The 12629-nt window shown below is 41.4% G+C and overlaps 1 protein-coding gene across 1 annotated transcript in view; it reads right to left on the bottom strand.

Annotated features, from left to right (window-relative positions):
• LOC121194536 (ly6/PLAUR domain-containing protein 6-like) overlaps positions 1-6062 on the bottom strand; it is a 32961-nt gene extending 26899 nt beyond the window's left edge. Inside the window, exon 1 of the mRNA XM_041057466.1 lies at positions 5932-6062. The gene's annotated coding sequence lies outside the window, so the exon portion shown is untranslated. The remainder of the gene's footprint in view (positions 1-5931) is intronic.
• Between the last annotated feature and the right edge of the window lie 6567 nt (positions 6063-12629).

Below are 12629 nucleotides of genomic sequence, written 5' to 3'. Positions count from 1 at the left end.
CAGTTCCCATCCTGTGACCTGTTTTGTTTCAGGCTCCCGTTCCTCTGTCTGCCTGCCTGTAAGCCTTAAATATCACCATTGCATCCATTAACATTACTGAACTGGTCCAGCCTGCCTGGTCTGTATTTGGATACCTCCTTACTGTTGCCTCGTACGAACCATGACAGTTCATGCAGCACCGCATGAGGTTCGAGATAACACATTTTATTGACACTAAGGGGGACTGCACATTTGGTTGAGGAATTAAAAAACAGATCAAATTCAATTAATTAAATAACATTTTAAAAACTACATTTAATACATTATATACTTTACAATACAGAAAATATAGATGAAGTGTTCAAATATATATGTGTGGAAATAACAGGTTCGGTGCTGGAACTCTGAAATCATAACTGATGTGATAGCTGGATAGGGTCCTGCTGCTTTGCAAACAACAATATACAGACACAAATATATGTATATATGTATGTCTGAATGTAAGTCTGACCAGCCAATACAAATGTACATATATCAATATGTACAGTATAACTGCCTGATAGCTGACAAAGCTGGCTGCTGTTGATGACATAACATCCAGTACATCATCACAAGTCCATGAGAAGGGTGTGAAGGCAACAGGGCAAACGTGATGAAGGACTGCTTTCAGTATTTATAGGCTCCTAAATAAAGAGCACCAAATTTCTGTCACATGACCCTCACAGCTATAGAAAGTATTATCTGAGCACGCTGAGAGCAAATCTTTTCAGGGGTGCGGTTGACAGCTAGTCAGGCTAGCTTAAGGTTTAAGGTCTAAATATTACCAACATGGCACAGCACAAGAATTCCTCTTTTTCAGCTGAGTGAACAAGAAGTGGTGAAGCGTTACAGATTGAGCAGTCATGCAATGGTACAGCTACTTGAAGAAATTAGAGAAGATATTAGACCCACCTGAAAATGAGAACAAAGCTTTTCCCCACCAATGACCTGAAGTGGTTGAAGGCACACTACTGTGACAAGAGGTCATCAGAATATATTTTACTTAGATGCAGTAACTAACCTCCATATCCACGGCTGTTGTGTTTCAACCACACTGAATGTTGTATTGAAACTAAGTTGAATTATTGTAACCTATTGTCCCACGTAAAAAATAAAAACTACAAACACCTGCCCCTCAGTGTGAACCGTCACATCAGTGTGTGTTTCGCGGAAAATCAAATCTTCTGCCAGTCCCCGACACACATACACAGCTAATGAGCAGCAGCTAACGAGGAGATGTCAGAGTGAAATGATCATGAAACAAGTGCTCAGTCTGAATATCACGCAGGCATCCTGAGCTCCATCCAGCACTGACTGAGCAGAACAGCCCGTATGCTCACATGCTTTTCTTCACCTTTTCATCACACACCTGGGAGCAGCCCCTGCCTCGCAGTCACAGATGTGGGTCCCCCCAATCACACAGCTCCATAATGGAAAGTGTCTGCACTAATGAGGGTGAATAGAGTTTCCTTCACAGGCCGCAGCCCATTTTTCAGCCCTGTCACTGTCACAGCTCCAGACATCATCCATCACATAGCAGGGCCAGTGGCACTCAGGCCCTATTCATCACTGCTGCAACACTAATCCAATTTACATACAGATCCATAATCTACACAGGACTGGATGTAGTATGATGGTGAGATAGAAAGACATTCAGATAAGAAATCAAAATAAAGACGTTAAAGTTTCTGCCTCCACAATACAATGGAGGTTTATGGTGCTCACAACATTAAAAAGTCATGTTTACATAAAATTTTACAGCAATGACCATGTTCACGTTAACAAATTTGACTGAATTACGAGCCAGTATCAGAGACCCAGAGCCGGTCTGTGCTGAGCTGCCAGTGCAGTGTGTTGCACTGCCCACCAGGCCACAAAGACGTGATCTGATGGGAATCAATCATCCATAACTTCAACCTGCTTATTTTAACCTGGCAATAATCTGAAAAAGATTCAGTTTACAATGAAATAAATACAACATATCCTCATACTGAACAAGCAAGAACAGATAAATGATCATTTCACTGGACAAATTGATTCAAAGATGAATCGATTATTGAAACATAATTAATGAGTTTAATTCAATTTAAAAATTAATTTTCCAATTATGTGGGCGGCATGGTGGTGCAGTGGTTAGCACTGTCGCCTCACAGCAAGAGGGTCGAACCCCGGTCTGGGCTCTTCTGTGTGGAGTTTGTATGTTCTCCCTGTGCCTGCGTGGGTTCTCTCCGGGTACTCCGGCTTCCTCCCACAATACCAAAAACATGCATGGGTTAGGTTAATTGGCTACTCTAAATTGCCCGTAGGTGTGAGTGTGTGCGTGTGTGGTTGTCTGTCTTTGTGTGTCAGCCCTGCGATTGACTAGCGACCAGCCCAGGGTGTCCCCTGCCTCTCGCCCATAGTCAGCTGGGATAGGCTCCAGCTCCCCCGCGACCCTGACAGAGGATTAAGCGGTAGAAAATGAATGAATTTTCCAATTATTTCAGCGCCAGGAGATTATAACTGTTGATTACTGAGATTATAACTATAACTGGAAATGTTTTGGTGAAATTAAAAATAAATAAAAAAATGAATTTATATGAATCTTTATAATAAAATACAGAGGAAAATTACTGTTGAACTAGGACGTATCTGACAAAAGAAGACAGTGAAGAATTTGACCAAGTATCCACTGCCAGTGAAGTTCAGCGATCAGCACACATTTTCAACCCTGCAGGTCACACAGCATAATGTCCTGAATGCAGTCCCGCTGGACCAATAGATTCATGGACCTGTACACAGGGAACACACAGCTTTATCTGAATTAATCCTTAAAGAAAGCCCAATGGCTCTTCCAAGTTGCAGCTGGATGAGGTCCTGCAGTTAGGGCCCGCAGGACATGGACATCCAGCAACAGCAGACCCACCCACAGAACCTGCACAATCTCCAGAAGAAACGCTTCCTTCATAGTGTCCATTTACTACATTTCTGCAGCTATTGTGATGCTGATTGAACAGAAACACAAAGGCCAACACGTCATGTGACGACGAGCAGCCGCCAGACTACACACGCACTTCACAGCAAATTAGAGCCACAGGGATTCTGCTCTTCAAACCACGCACAAGGTCCAGAAGTGAGGACTGCTGCTGGCACAGCACAGCATGCATCTCTCACACACACTCACACACTGTGCACCAATATACAGATACCATCATCTATTGTTACAGTAAATGTTGCATGAGAAGCGGAATTCACAAAAACTAAATGAGGAAACTAAAACGTGATGAAAATACACTGTGAACTGAGAGTCATTCATGTGTGTAAATTCAAATTTTAAATTCATTTAAAATTTGAATGATATACATTTTGATTTGGGAAAATTCATTTAAAAAATTAGATGAAAACAGTCCAATATGAATTTTATCAATCAGCGTTCATGATGAAAAAAATCTGGGTCTGAGCCTGAGCACAACAAACCCTCACTGATTTTATCTGAGGTCGGGAAAACATAGCTGTAAATTCATAAAATGATGAAGGTGCACGAGGAAAGGAAAAACGTAAGTAATTCTATTTAACATGGATGGTGGTTAAAAGAAACTTCAGTGTATTGTTTAACCTCTGTACATATTTTTCGCTTCTTTTTATGGAAAAAAAAAGATCGTATGCAGTTTTTTTGTAGGCTTAATCTTTTTTGATTATCAATGTATCTATTCAAATAATAAATGTATCTATTCAAATAATAAATTATTTCATCTATATAAATATAATAACATCAAAAAATAATAACAAATTCTCATCTTTAGTTTACAGGCTCCAAAGCTGCTACTCAAGTATTGAACCTCAACATGTTTTTGGTACAGGCTAAAATGTGTCATTTTAGACTGTATTTTATTATTTTTATTATTTTTATTATTTATATATTTTATCTATTACAACACTAAAGGGAGAACTTGCGTGCTGAGGTTGCAATGAAATAAAAGAAAGACATGGTCACGATGGAAGAGCTGGAGACAAATATTTGGTGTTTTTCCTTTATAAATCAGTTTGAATGATATCAATCTTCTGATGAATGTACCTAATGATTTCAGCAAGGAGTGGACAGCATGGACAAAATCTCTTTAATGTACCTGTCATTTTACAAAGAAATAATTTATATCACAACAGTGAATATTTTCAAGTCCAGTAATCCAGGGAAATGCAGCAAATGAAAAAACATAATTATTATTATTATTATTATTATTATCATTACATTTATTCATAGACTGCAGACATGTATAGATATGGTCTCATGATATATGTCATCATTTTGCTTAATACATATACTATTTCTCATTTAAACATTTATTTTAATTCCACTCTTCTCAGTTTGAAATTCAATTCTCCAGAATTTTCATCATTTTCATTTCACTGTTTTTTTTTTTGTTTGTTTGTTTGTTTTAATCGATGAATGATGTGTCTGTTGATGTGCTTACTTTTTGGGGTATACTTACTCTGCCACACATAAACTGTCAAATTATCTCCTACAATCCAAGATGGCATCTTTACATGTATTGTTTTGTCTGACCAACAGTCTAAATTCATCTACACAACTGTGCTTAAGTTTCTGTCAAATATCCGATCAACAAATTGTTTCAGAATGTCCATGGATATTTTGTTTTATTTTTATGGACTTCCAGCTGCACTGAGCCTGTATCTCGGGATTTATTTCAAACATTGTTGATACAGATATTAATGAAATGTGTGCCTCTCAGTACTGACACCAAAACATGAATCTGATGATTCCTTAATAAGAATAAAATTGGGTTTTGCAACAAAAATTGTTTTTCATCAAGTAAATGCCAAAGATCAGAGGATGAGATAATGAGTCAGACAGGAAATCTGAAGGCAGGTTTCAGAGCTGCACGGTTTGAGGTTCTTTGAGCTACAGACACATTTCAGTGGATAGTTCTGGGGCTGGATACCCAGCCCTAATCCACACACTTCATCGGCGTGAGCTGGGCCAAGCAAACAGGCTAGAGCTCCATGCAGGACAGCAGGACAAAAACTGTTTGTCCCCCCACAAACAGACATACACACACGCCACTCCAACACAACTACACAAACCCTGGTACAGGCACCGAGCCTGCAGAACAAAGCCTCGATGGTGTGGGTGGGGGTACCACCGCCTGCACACGTCCCCCAAACCATCTTGTCTACAGCTTCAAGACGTGTTGTGGCAGCTGAGGTGATGATCCACCTGCTACTCACTCTCATGCACTGTGGTTCATACACTGTGTGTACACTGTCCAAATGAGTCAAAGTGAAGCTGCATGCACATCATACAACATGAAAGACGCAGCTCAAGAATAAGAGATTCATGATGAAGTTAGTGAGTGAGTCACAAGCACAACTGCTCTCTGACCACAAGGCCTAAATCTCTGCCCTCTCCTGTGATGGAGGTATAGAAAAAATAGAGGGAGACAGACAGAGAACGAGAGAGACAGACAGACAGACAGACAGACAGAGAGAGACAGACAGACGGATAAACAAGAAGACACAGAGAGACAGGCAGACAGAGAAACAGACAGAGGGACAGATGGGCAGACACTGAGATAGAGGGACATACAGAGGGACAGACAGACAGACAGATAGATAGAAACAGAGAGACAGAGACAGACAGACAGAGAGGGCCCTATGCTGGATTCTGTCTTTGCCACTGAATCCTTCGGTCCTGCGCTCGGTCTCGATTTGAAGCCGCTGATGAGGAGGTCAGAGTGGGTCACACAGAGCAGCTCCCCCCGCTGTCAGAATGCTCTGTGTGTCTGAGCACTGCTGAGTGATTTCTGAAATGCTCTCTATTGGTTTCTATTTGACCATTGTCCACAGAGGTCCTCCCTCGGAAGCCGTGTTGATCCCTGACCGTGCTGTGGCTGCAGCTCAAATCAAAGCACTTACTTGAACAGAGGGGTTCCAGCTGTCAGACTGGCTCAGGATCCTGAGGCGGTGCAGAAAAGTCTCCTCCGGCGTGGAAACATTCGTCCACTCCTCCTGTTTGTTGTCTCTCAGGATTATTGTCCCATTGGCGGATCGGCTGGGTCACACTCGCACACTGAGGAAAAGCTTTTTTCCATTGAGGGCAGGAGACAGGGGTGAAGTGCGGCTCCGCTCCTATCAGAGGTCGTCGCTCAGCCCGCTTCTCATTGGCGGGGACGCTCCGGTGGGCGGTGGCTCCGGCGGCCGTGCCTCCCGGCCTGATGAGAGAGCTGCCGAGAACAAGGAGGAAAACAGCAGGAGAGGAAAATAAGATTTTAGAGGATATGGCACCTTCGTCAAAGAACATTTATGCTTTATAAATAAAGCGGTTTGTATTAAAAGGACACGTCCTTTCATTCTTTACATTACAGAATCTGTGTTCTGAAAACGTGAAACAAAATATCAAAATGCTTTTTTCTAATATTTCTTAAAAAAATGGGAAAAATCCATGTTTGGCCCCCTGAGGCATCTTCCCCTATTTCCACACACCATAAAACAATGGAAATTATAATTTGAGGAAAAGAGATGACAGCAGCTGAAATGTCTACTGACGTGTGAATGGTAAAAGGACAACAGTTCAAGTGTGTTCACTGGGAGCAGATGTTGTTTCAGATGAAGAATAACAATGACGTTATAGGTGAATGCAGTCTTAACAAGTGAACATTTTAGAGACCTGTTCAATATGTGGGCCAACAACATAAGTTTGCAGTGTGTGTGTGTGTGTGTGGTGTCATAGAAGTATAAAACAGAACAGAATTGTCAACCCTGACTGTGTGATCACCAGTAAAATGCATCACAGGCATAAACTAAAAGACCTCATCCTCTCACAGTGGTGTGTGTGTGCATTTTTTACTGTGGTTGAGGGGTCCGAAAGTCTGAAGCCCACAATACTTGTGGGGTCCAGCTGCTTTGTTGGGACCAAAATGTTGGAGCCCACAAGTGTAAAGGGGTGTTTGAGAATTTAGACTGTTTTAAGGTTCAAGTTAGAACCAGATTTAGGTTCAGGCTACGTTGGGATTAGGCATTTAGTTGTGATGGTTAAGGTTAGGGTAAGGTGCAAGAGAATGCACTGGCGGTCCCCACAAATCCAGTACAATGTGTGTGTGTAGATAAAACACACAGCCTGAAGACACACTTCAAAAAGAATGTACCGACATCAGTTTGATTTGTGCTGAAAGGATCAACAGTTGGAGATGGGAAAGGAAGTGCACAGATGTTAAAATGTTATTATTTATTGGCTGTGGTGATAGATGGATGGCCATGACATCTTCAGCATATTGGACACTGCTTAGTGCTTATCAGAAGGATTCAGATGGACTTAATTTTGACTCTGTGGCTTACTACCAGTCTCTATATCTGTTGTAGTTTGGGACTATTCATTCAGGTTTTTTAGACCTGGATGTGACCACATTCTTTAATAACGTAATGAGGAAATTACTGTTGTTACTTTATGTATTTGGTAAGTCGCAAACATGTTATACTGAGTGTATCAGTATAATGTTCATGGACAACATTTTTTTTCCACCTTTAATATCTGATCTCTCAGTTCAACATCCACCTGTAGGGTCTCCATGATCATGAAACTGTTTTCTGGTTCTGTTTAGACTGTCACACACCTGGTTCAGGTTCAGGGAAAGATCCTGGTCTGGTTTAATACAGAAAAAGTTCACAGTGACTTCAGACACAACCTGTTTATTTACTTTAATCAAAACCACTGTCTTTGCTGAACCTTAACCAAAGTGCTTTTGTTGCATGAACCCTGGCGTGACAGTTGTGCACTTTGTACATCCTCTGTCGACTCAAAACCACTGTTGATTGAGTATTTGCAGACACAGTATAATAGTCTGTTACTGCCAATGTGTAATTACATTGTAATATATTGTCACAACCTAAGGTTGTATACTCATACTGTGTTAATAAAAATGAGGTAGTGGAACTTGTTTCTGTTATACAGTGTTCTGTAGCACCTACCAGATGAGGAGAGGGTGGAACATTTTGTTTCCAGGGTGTGATGGGTCCACAGTGATTTCCCCCACCTGTTTCCTGATTCAAGGGGTGAACAAGCCCTGAGTTCAAGTCCGGTGATCATCTCTGCAGACCTAACCTGTTCGTTGCAGCCTGTTCTTGTCCTCTTTGCTGGACATATCAGACAGTGGTTAGTCTGCAGAGAAGTGACTCAGTAACTGCTCTGCAGAACTAGTTGAGCTGCTCTGAGGCAGGCTGAATTTCCTGTGTGTCAGTAAGTAAATCTTCTGTGTCTTTTGATGGTGGATTGAATGTTCAGGCCTCGTCGGTACCTTTTATTGTGGAGATACCTTCACTGACCGTGTTGTTCGTCAAGCAGAAGTTTGATCTCACGATAGCACAAGACCAAAAGTCAGCTATTTGCCAAAATCATTAGACAGTGGATGTCAAAAATCTCCCATGTCATAGATATCCTCTGCTGACTTTATTTCACATTGTCAAATGACTATCTGCATCCACAGGATGAAAGATCTAAACCACATTTGAGTGATGATGTAATGAATATCCCAGAGTTCTCTTGTTGTCATATCACTGGATCTATGTGCGGATTTCAAGCATGACTGGATTCCACTTGAAGTTAAGATCTGCAAACATCCATCTCCCATAGTTACAAGGTAGTTAGCTAGGGGATCAAGTAGCAACTAATGACTGAGTGAGGATGGCACAGGGCTCCAGCCTCCACACGGGGATGACTGGACTGATGATAAAAGAAGAAGCAGCGAGATAATGAGAGAAAGCTCACAGGTTAAGGCTACTGGACATGAAGATGAACATGAACATGATGAAGATGAACTTGTACAAAGCCAAATGCCAGAAAGACTGCTCCCATACAGAATGTGGCAGCCTTTGATGTTGGTTTGGTTAAACATGTTTTGTTTAGCTGCCAGAAGTTCAACTTTCTTCACCAGCTGGCTCTCTACTGTTTCATGCTGAGCGCACATGACATACCTAGTTTATCAGCATTCTTGGTTTATAGCAATGAACATATGCAGTCAATATGGCTCAAGACACCTTTTTAACAAATGAAGACATAGGCAGGAATTCTGACCACCCCTCTTTCTTAATCAGTCCACACATACCTGAATATGTTCTGGGCCCTGTCAAGTTGTGGACTACTACAATGATCTCAAAACTGAGTTTGTTTCAGACAGATTGACTAAACATTACTGATGGGCCTCTGTTTATAAAAGCTAAATCACTGCACAGATAGAAGTGTAAGTCAGTTGTATAAGATACAGCACATTTTTCTACCAATATTAATCTCAATCAAGAATGCAATACAAAGCCACAGTGTTCACAAAGTGGTGGCACTGCTGCTTCCTGATGGGTTGATGGTAAACAGACTTCATTTATGCAATACTTTTCTACCTTAGCCGATGAATCCCATTTCCCATTCATACATATTCAGTCACATGCTGATTGTGACGGAGTTGATGTGCAAGTGATGGGGAATCTACTGGGCCTTCCAGGCATTTGCAAGTACTTAGTAGGTAACCAACCCCTAAAAGTATTCGGTCAGTAGGGAGGGAATAAAGGTCAATAATGGAATGGGAAATGGACCAATCATTTTTCTTCTGAAGGTATCTGGGTGAATCAGTAACTCCTTCCCCTCCCAGGACCTACATTGCCTGTGGAATTCTAGTCAACATGTATTTGATTTTGTCAGCTGTCTTAGCCAATAATATTTTGTATTTCCATTTGTAAATGGCTAAATTACTTACTGACAGGCCTCAGAGAGTGAGAGTAGATATCAGCTGCGCATCAGCAACATCTTAACACAGGAGCACCACAGGGTTTTTGCCTTAGTCCCTTACTTACTCTACAGTCTGTTCACAAAGCCACAGTGGTTGGACTGATAACTGACAAAAAGGAGGATGCCAGATTTTTGGGCATTTAGGTCTCATGGGATGTCCACAAAAACCGGGATCAATTTCAAATGAGCCACTATCATGAGCATTCCTTACTGGAAGCATATTAATGTGGTTTGACAACCTGACTGAAGGACCCTAAACAACTGAGAAGGACCATAAAATGGCTTCTAAAATCAAAGGAACATCATTGCCACAGATTCAGGACATCGACATCTCCAGCTGTAGAAAGGAGGCCCTAAGTATTATGGAGGATACCAACCAGCCAGCACATGGTCTGTTCACATTCTTTCCCTCAGGAAAACACCCACAGAGCTTTGGAGCTCGACCAGCAGCCTCAAAGACAATTTTTACCCCCCAGGCAGTTAAACTACTGAACAAAATGCACTTTACATAGCTATCTGATGAGTATATTGGGGGATTAGTTGTTATTTATTGTTGTGTTATTATTCATTGTTATGTTGTTATTTATTGTTAAATAACTTATTCTCATTTATTTGCATGTAGTTTTGTGGGCTGGGAGAGTCAGGGCAGATGCTTTTGAATGTACAGCGGCTGAACCTTTTAACTGTACATGACAACAAAACTTGAACTTAAAGCTAAGAAGTCAAACTTTAGTCACCTCTAAAAATTTAAATGCCAATATATTTCAATACAAAGCAGAGCTGAGAGCATGAACCTGGGTTTGAACTGTTTTAATGTTGTTGACAGAGCTTTGTTCCACTGTGGGCAGCTTTTTGTGCTCTATCTTTCTAAGTAACCCTATGGTAAAGTAATATAGCTGCAGAGCTTCTTGGAGAGCAGCAGTGCAGGATAGCTTGGTCCTCACTGCTTTATCAGTGGCATAGCTGTCAATCAAAGGAGACAATGGATGTAGTTAGAAGAACTGGATCTCATACAGAGGCCCATTCACATGGCCATGGACATCAACACTGCACTTACAGAGTCGAGATGCATATTGAGGCCCAGAGCTTCACTGAACTGTGGGATCTGAGTGCATTTTAGGGATAAGCTAAGGGGTGACTCACTGTTCATGAATGTTCATGAAGGTTCATGAAGTCATTCTTTACTGTACTGTACATGTAATCAAAAAGAACCAAGAAAACTGGAGGACAAAGAAATACTGCTGAGTATGAAAGCACTCCATGTGTGAGAGTGTCCTGACATGGTCCTGCAGCCTCCACAATGTGGTGCTCACATGTAAGCACTGCAGCATTCACAAGGATATGCACAGAGGAGGCTGACACCTCACCACTAGCACCACCACCACTGGCCTCATCTGTCACTGCTTCAAGAGGCTGTAAGGCAACCAGCCCTTGGTCTCCACAGGGAGGGGGAATAGTAGCAGTGAACATCTGGCACCCTGACAGGGAACACATCACAGACTTTGACATGACACGGATTGACAAACAAAGCATGAAAACTGTGGCATATGCTAGACATTAAATTGACAGCACTTGAATTTAAGGAAACATAAAACAAAATCCTGGTTTGAGCTTAAGACAAAACTTAAACAGCATTTAAACTCTAGAAATGTCTCCGTACTCTGCAGATCATCTTAAGGATGTGATGTATTCAAAGAGGATGAAAGTCTTTGTGATGAACGGCGCAGTTTATCTGACAGCAACTGTGCTTAGAAAAATGTTCCTCCCGCTCCACAGAGGGCTTTTTTTCCATGCAGGAGTTGCTTTAAACCATCTGTAGTCTGCAGACAGGATCACTGAAGACAGGTCCCTCTTTCTCCTCCAGCACTCCCATTTTTCAATCACCAGTTTGAGATGAGTACTCGTGCCAGCCCATTGTGTGTCCATAAAGACCACATGGGTTGTGTTGGTTAGTACAGGGTGTGTTGGTTAGCACACTGCATGTACTCTTATGGGGGCTTTCAAACTGATAGAACACCAAAACAGCCTCCATTAAATAGCTGTAAATACATGGAACAGTTTTAAAGTCCAACTGAAAATCATTTTTTTTCTCAGAAATAAAAATTTATCTCTAAGGCTGTGGAGCTGAGTATGTTTTGGAGCCAATTACTGTGCATGTACTGTGCAAATATGGAATCGATCAACACAGTCAGCTGAATGACCCACCCTATCATATTACTGTTGAGGACGCTGCAGTCGGAGCTTTAGCTAGAGCCTCCCACTGATTGGATCTGAGGAGATGGAAGGTCCCCTTAGCCATGCCCTTAATATTAAGAGTGGCTGTGAGGCTTGTAAAGGGCTCTTTACTGCACCATATGAACATCCTCAGGATGCTGTCATAGGTTACACCAATCATGTAGAAACAATCCTGTCTGGTGCCAGGGTGGCTCAGTAATGTCTCTCTGACTTGTTTGCATGTTGGTTGTGCAACAAGAAGAGATGTTCTGTTTTTTTGACCTGAAATGGACAAATCTTTTTCTAACAAACTGATCAGCACCAAATATTGGCATGGAACTGAATCTGTACTCAGTTAGGGTCAGGAACACCTAGCTAAAACTAATGCAGTCTGCTGCTGAAATGCATTGTGTTACACTAACAGGCATTTCTATTATTGTGTCCACCCTGTCATGACTAGGGCAAGGACTTGGACCCAAATGCACAACCCCACAGATGAAATAAAAAATAATAGTTTTTATTCTAACAAAGTAGCAAAATAAGGATCACCCATAAAGGGGAAAAAATCACAAAAACAAAAAAACAAAAACAAAACACAAACGCAAAATCACTCTTACAGAGGAGAAAG

This window comes from Toxotes jaculatrix, chromosome 15, assembly GCF_017976425.1.
Source record: "Toxotes jaculatrix isolate fToxJac2 chromosome 15, fToxJac2.pri, whole genome shotgun sequence".
Classification (NCBI taxonomy): domain Eukaryota; kingdom Metazoa; phylum Chordata; class Actinopteri; family Toxotidae; genus Toxotes; species Toxotes jaculatrix.
This window is presented reverse-complemented; position numbering and strand designations above follow the sequence as displayed.